We start from the raw sequence: 5,798 nt of genomic DNA, 5'->3' as shown, positions 1-5,798 counted from the left end.
TTTGGTTGCTGCAAATCTAGTAGATCACAATCCTGCTCCTTGTACTATGTATGATTATGCTAAACCTACTTTAACAATAATTGAATCGAGTATAGTTAGACCTGCTGTCGCTGCAAATAATTTTGAACTGAAACCTAACACTATTCAAATGAACAACAGTTTGTTTAGTTTGATGGTTTGCAAGACGAGGATCCAAACACTCAATTAGCAAATTTTCTAGAATTCTGTGACACCTTTAAGATCATTGGCGGTTCTGACTATTCCGTTCACCTTCGGTTGTTTCCATTCTCATTGAATAACAAAGCTAAACAGTGGTTAAACTCGTTACCATGAGGGTCAATCACTACTTGGGAGCAAATAAGTAAAAAAATTTTGCTTAAATATTTCCCACCGGCTAAAATGGCTAAACTGAGGAATGATATCTCTTCTTTTGTGCAAATGGATTTAAAAACTCTTTATGACGCATAAGAGAGATACAAAGACTTGTTGAGAAGGTTCCCTCACCATGGTTACCTCTATGGTTACAGTTTCAGACTTTTTACAACGGTGTAAACCCTTCAATAGAGCAACTGATCGGTGCAGCCGCTGATGGAACTTTAAACAATAAAACACCTAAAGAGGCTTACGAATTTATTGAAGAAATGTCACTGAACAACTATCAGTGGCAAGTTAAAGCATTTAGAAATCGCCCGTCGATTGAGAGATGGAACCAAACGCACAATGGGAAGTGGGAGATAGGCTTGGAGACAAATGGTACTTGGGAGCTGCACCACTTCAAGAGGAAACTCGGGAGTCAATCACACGAAAACTTTGCAGTAACCCTACTCAGCACCAATAAGCATCCATTCCTTAACAAGGGAGTACTCAGTGGGAAATCTCTTTAGACTTTAGAGAAGAAAAGTCCTAAGCAGCAAGGTCAGTCAATTCTTTCTTTTAGGAAGGCTCCCACGTGCCATTGATTTAGCTGAATTAGCTCTTGCCATTGGCGCTCTTCTCTTTTCTGAAGCAACGGAGGAAGGAAGTTACTCTACTATTAAGTGGAGGAAATAGAATTCATAAGTCACACAAGAATTACTCAAGGCTGGAGGCAGGGCTACGGGCGGCAAGAACGGATCATCCCACACAAGGAATAGAGAGGAATCCACTAAACAGAAATGGGAAAACCTATGCTATTTCAGCTGCTGGTGCCATTAATTAAGTTGATTTTGGGAAGGAGGTCTCCTATATAGGAGAAAGACTAATTTTAGCGGACATTGCTTCTATGTAGTTTCGTACCCTTGTAGTGGAATAGGAAAAAAGTCTTTCATCAACTAGAACTCCGAGTGAAGGCAACTCAAAAAGTAGAGTCTCTATCGCCCTTGGGCTAGGAAGTAGAGAAGGGATAAGATCTAAAAGAATTAGCTCGGGTTCCAAATAAAAATGAAAAGAAGAAATTTTGGTGAGAAAAGCATTCCTTTGACCTTCACTCTTGATGGTTGAATGTTCACAAGACATGTGACCATGACTTATAAAAATGCGCAGATTTGGTAGGTCTCCGGTGAATGAAGTGAAAGAGAAGTCACCTCTCCCGCATCAGTTAGCTCTTTTCCCTGAGCTGAGGGTATGAAAGAACTTGGAGTTGCCGCTCTTGGTGATTTGGCATTTGCAATAGGAAGTTGAGTAGGAGCATGCCTTAAGGAAAGGACTCAGTCTCTCCGGTATCTATCAACTTATAGAGATCTTGCCTCTGTCGTTGCATAGAGTTATCTTCCTATTCAATCTCTGAGTTCGATACAGGTTTGAGTCTACCGATAAGGAGAGAAGGACACTCAATGAGAAAAAGAAGGGGTAAGAAGGTAAACAAACGTAACTGAACCTTCCTTTTATGAATCAAATGGCATAGGCATAAGCTGTTCTTTCAGAGCGCTGAGTGTGGTTAGTTGGCGAGCTAGTTGCCGTCTTTGTTATGTTTGGCTTGGAAGTCTATTATCAGAAGGACTCTTTGGGAAGTGAAAGACTACTACAACTTTTCTAGAAAGTATGAAGTGTACAGAGCACTAGCAGGAGGACAAGAATCATCTTCTTCTTATTCAATTCCTTTCCCTAGCCAGGAGACATAGTGCTTTCATTCGCAAAAGACGAAGACAAATCTCTTGTTCAAGAATCCCCCACCCAATTGTTCTTAGGAGTTTGGTTCACAGTAGAATCACATAGGTGCTGGCGCATAGAAAAATCGCTTCGGTAGAAGCTACCTCGATGCAATGAGCTCTTCCGAGTCAGTCTACTTCTCAATCTAAGAGGTCAGCAAGAACAACACAAAGAGCAGCAGTTGATTCAGCCGTCACGACTTCAACTAAACTTCCGGGGAACTTTCGCTAGAATCAGGAAAATGCTTTTGCTTTATAGAACCAAGAAAGGCCTTTGAAAGCAAGACATAAGGAATGGGAGTCAGAAGAAAGGGACCTCTATGAAGTAGAGCCTGTAGCGCTTTTACCCGCAGAACTCAAACCTATCCAAGGGTTAGGTGAAAGGGATCGGGAGAGCAGTTGAAGACCTCTCACCTTCGTTGAGCGTATTTCAAAACCTAGCACTTATAGGAGTGGTGCGAATTCCCATGTTCTTTTTAGTCTCGCTTGGTTTCGACCTCCCCCTCCCCGTCTCTTACTCGTCTTTTGAAAGCCGTCATCCTGGATTTATTTTTTTCATATACCGGGGAAAGTGCCTCACCTTTCTACATTAATTATTATTAATATTTCCTTTCCTCAGGTCTCTATAAAATAGAATGAAAAACCCAGGTGAAAACACAAAGAAAAAGAGAGAAGAAAAGTAGAAAGTGGGGAAAAAGTCTAGTGCTAGTTCTTACTGCAACTTTTTTATTTAACTTTCATTTTTGAGTGGTTTCTTTGTTCTCTTATTTTGATTGAAAGAAAGACAAAAATTCCTCTTTTTTGATAAATTTTGGCTATGGCTAATGTCCCGCTAGCTGAATAGGAATCAAAGCTACCTGAAAAAAGGAAGGATGTACTTTGGATTGAAATCGACGAATTGTTGCCAGAGGGATTTTAACCTCGATGTGGTCACTGTGCTATCTAACCAGATAGAACTTTTAAATAAAAATACTGATGATTTGTATGGTTCTACTCAGGTACATCCAGTGATGAGGTGTGATTCAAATGGAGAAGGAGTACAAAACGCAGATTATCCATCCCTCAACCCTAGCACCAAGGAGGAACAAGTCCACTATATGGGTAATAATTCTAGACCTCAAAATAATCCGTACAGTAACACTTATAATGCAGGTTGAAGGAACCATCCCAATTTCTCGTGGGATGGTCAGGGAAATCAAAGGCCACAACATCCTCCAGGTTTTCAACAACCACCTTAACAACAAGAGAAGAAACTGAACCTTGAAGAGATGCTCACAAAATTCATCTTGGTGTCAGAAACTCATTTTCAGAATACTGAAACAACGCTTAAGAATCAACAAGCGTCGATTCAAGGGCTCAAAACTCAAATAGGATAGCTTGCTAAGTTGATCTCTGAATGACGACAAGGTAGCCTACCAAGCAACACTGAAACTAACCCAAAGGAGCAACTTTATGCCATTACTGTGCACAATGATGAAGGGTTAGTTGAGGATGAACCGAAACCGAGGCAAGACCATATGGTAGATAACAGTAAGGTTGATGTAAGTAAAGAGTATAAACCTTGTGTGCCATACCCCAAGGCGACAAGGAAGGACCACACAGACGAACAATTCAGTAAATTCCTTAAATTATTAAAAAAATTACATGTTAACTTACTGTTTATTGAAGCTTTGTCGCAGATGCCAAAACGCAGTTAAATTTTTAAAGAAGCTTTTAGCAAATAAGTGGAAGTTGGATGATGCATCGCATGTGGAATTAAACGCATTTTGCTCAGCCATTCTACAGAATAAGCTACCTGACAAATTGAAAAACCCAGGGAGTTTTACGATTCCTTGCTTAATTGGTAGTTTAAATGTTAACGATGCTTTGGCTGATTTAGGGGCAAGCAATAATGTCATGCGTTATAAAATGTCTAAACAACTAAGTCTTGGGAAAACCAAACAAACTAGGATGAGTATTCAATTGGCAGATAAAACAATTTGATTTCCTAGGGGTATTATTGAAGATGTACTTGTCAAAATTGATAAATTTATATTCCCAATTGATTTTGTTGTTCTAGACATGGAAGAAGATAGTGACATGCCTTTGAATTTAAGACGATCCTTTTTAGCAATTACTAGGACTATCATTGATGTTGGCACAGGAGAACTAATACTTCGTGTAGGAGATGACACGATTACTCTCTAAGCTCGTGATTCGATTAAATTATCTAGTAAGCAAGATGGCTATACAAGTTTTGTTGATTTAAATAACATTAGGGCTCAAAATTCTTTTCAGGAAACCCCTAGGAAGAACGTGATGGCGACACATTCTAGTTCATGTGACAAAAACAGAACGAGTCATGAGGAATGGAGACTACAAATTGATGAACTAGACGAATGGCAAATACATGTCAAGGAGCAACCAAAAGCACACGATGAATCAAAGTGACGCCACGATGAGCGAAAGGATGAAACAAAATAATTTAAGATTGGGGATAAAGTATTGCTAGATGAAAAGAACCCTCGCATTGCTACTTCAGAGCTTAATACGAATGGAGCGACTCCTTTCACGGTAATAACTACGGTACAGTCGAGGTAAATCATCTTCAATTCGGTACTTTTAAGGTAAATAGTAATCGACTTATACTTTATGTGGATAATAGAATTAATAGTGAGAAAGAGGAGTCTTGACTCCGTGATCCACCGTAAGCATGAGAATGAGAGGTAAGTCGAGCTTAGACTCTAAACAAGCGCTTCTCGGGAGGCAACCCGAGCACTAACACTATTAACTAGTTTATTTTATCCATTTTTCATGTTTTTATGCAGGAACAGTGACCCACACGGCCTGGACAACGGGCGTGTCCTAGGCCGTGTGAAAACTGGAGCAATATTTTTAAATTTTTAACAAGTCAGAGAGGTACACGGGCCAGGCACACGGCCGTGTGTTCGGACACATGGGTGTGTGGGATAACACACAGGCGTGGGAGAAATGAACAAAGAAGAATAAGGCCGTGCGACACGACCGTGTGAACCACACGGCCTGGACACATGGGCATGTCCCCAAGTCGTGTGACGAAGGGACATTAAATTTTCGTGATAAACACGGCTGAACTCAATCCACATCGGCGTATAAAACGCCAGTGTAGCCCAACACAGGCTTCACACGACCGTGTGCCTTTTTAAATCCCCCAACCCTAGCTTTTACTTTTGTCTTCTTCTCCAACTCTCTCAACCCTAGCTACCGTAGCCCCTCAACCCCCTCCTCCGGCTATTGTCGCCCACCACCGATCGCCCTCCCCTCCCTTTGTCTTCTTTATTTTCTTTTTCTTTCCTTCCCTTTTCTTTCCCTCTTTCCTCCTTCTTTCCCTTTCTTCTTCTCTCATCTTTCTTTGCCATTTTTCTCTTAACCACCAACCCATCCCCCCCTTGCCGTCGTCTGACCCCGCCGTCCGTCCAACATCCAATCACCGTCTATCATCGTAGGGTTCCCTTAATACTCATCGTTATTTTATTCCTATTAATTATTTATTTCATTATTAACTTCATTATCCTTTATTTACTGCATTATTATTATTTTTATTTAATCAATTTTAGCATTATACATTTACCCTTTTGATTAGTTTGGGTACTATTTACACTAGTTTACCAAATATTCATTGGCTGACTTCATTATTCCTCATTCTATTACAAT

At 40.3% G+C, this 5,798-nt stretch overlaps 1 non-coding gene across 1 annotated transcript; it reads right to left on the bottom strand.

Annotated features, from left to right (window-relative positions):
- Positions 1-405: 405 nt before the first annotated feature.
- LOC121208987 (small nucleolar RNA R71) lies at positions 406-512 on the bottom strand. Its single transcript, XR_005904106.1, has one exon. It is a non-coding gene; the product is annotated as a small nucleolar RNA R71 (small nucleolar RNA).
- Positions 513-5,798: the final 5,286 nt, after the last annotated feature.

The sequence above is a fragment of the Gossypium hirsutum genome, chromosome A10, assembly GCF_007990345.1.
Source record: "Gossypium hirsutum isolate 1008001.06 chromosome A10, Gossypium_hirsutum_v2.1, whole genome shotgun sequence".
In the NCBI taxonomy this organism is placed as follows: Eukaryota; Viridiplantae; Streptophyta; class Magnoliopsida; order Malvales; family Malvaceae; genus Gossypium; species Gossypium hirsutum.
Note: the sequence above shows the minus strand (reverse complement) of the source record. Positions and strands in the feature narration are given on the sequence as shown.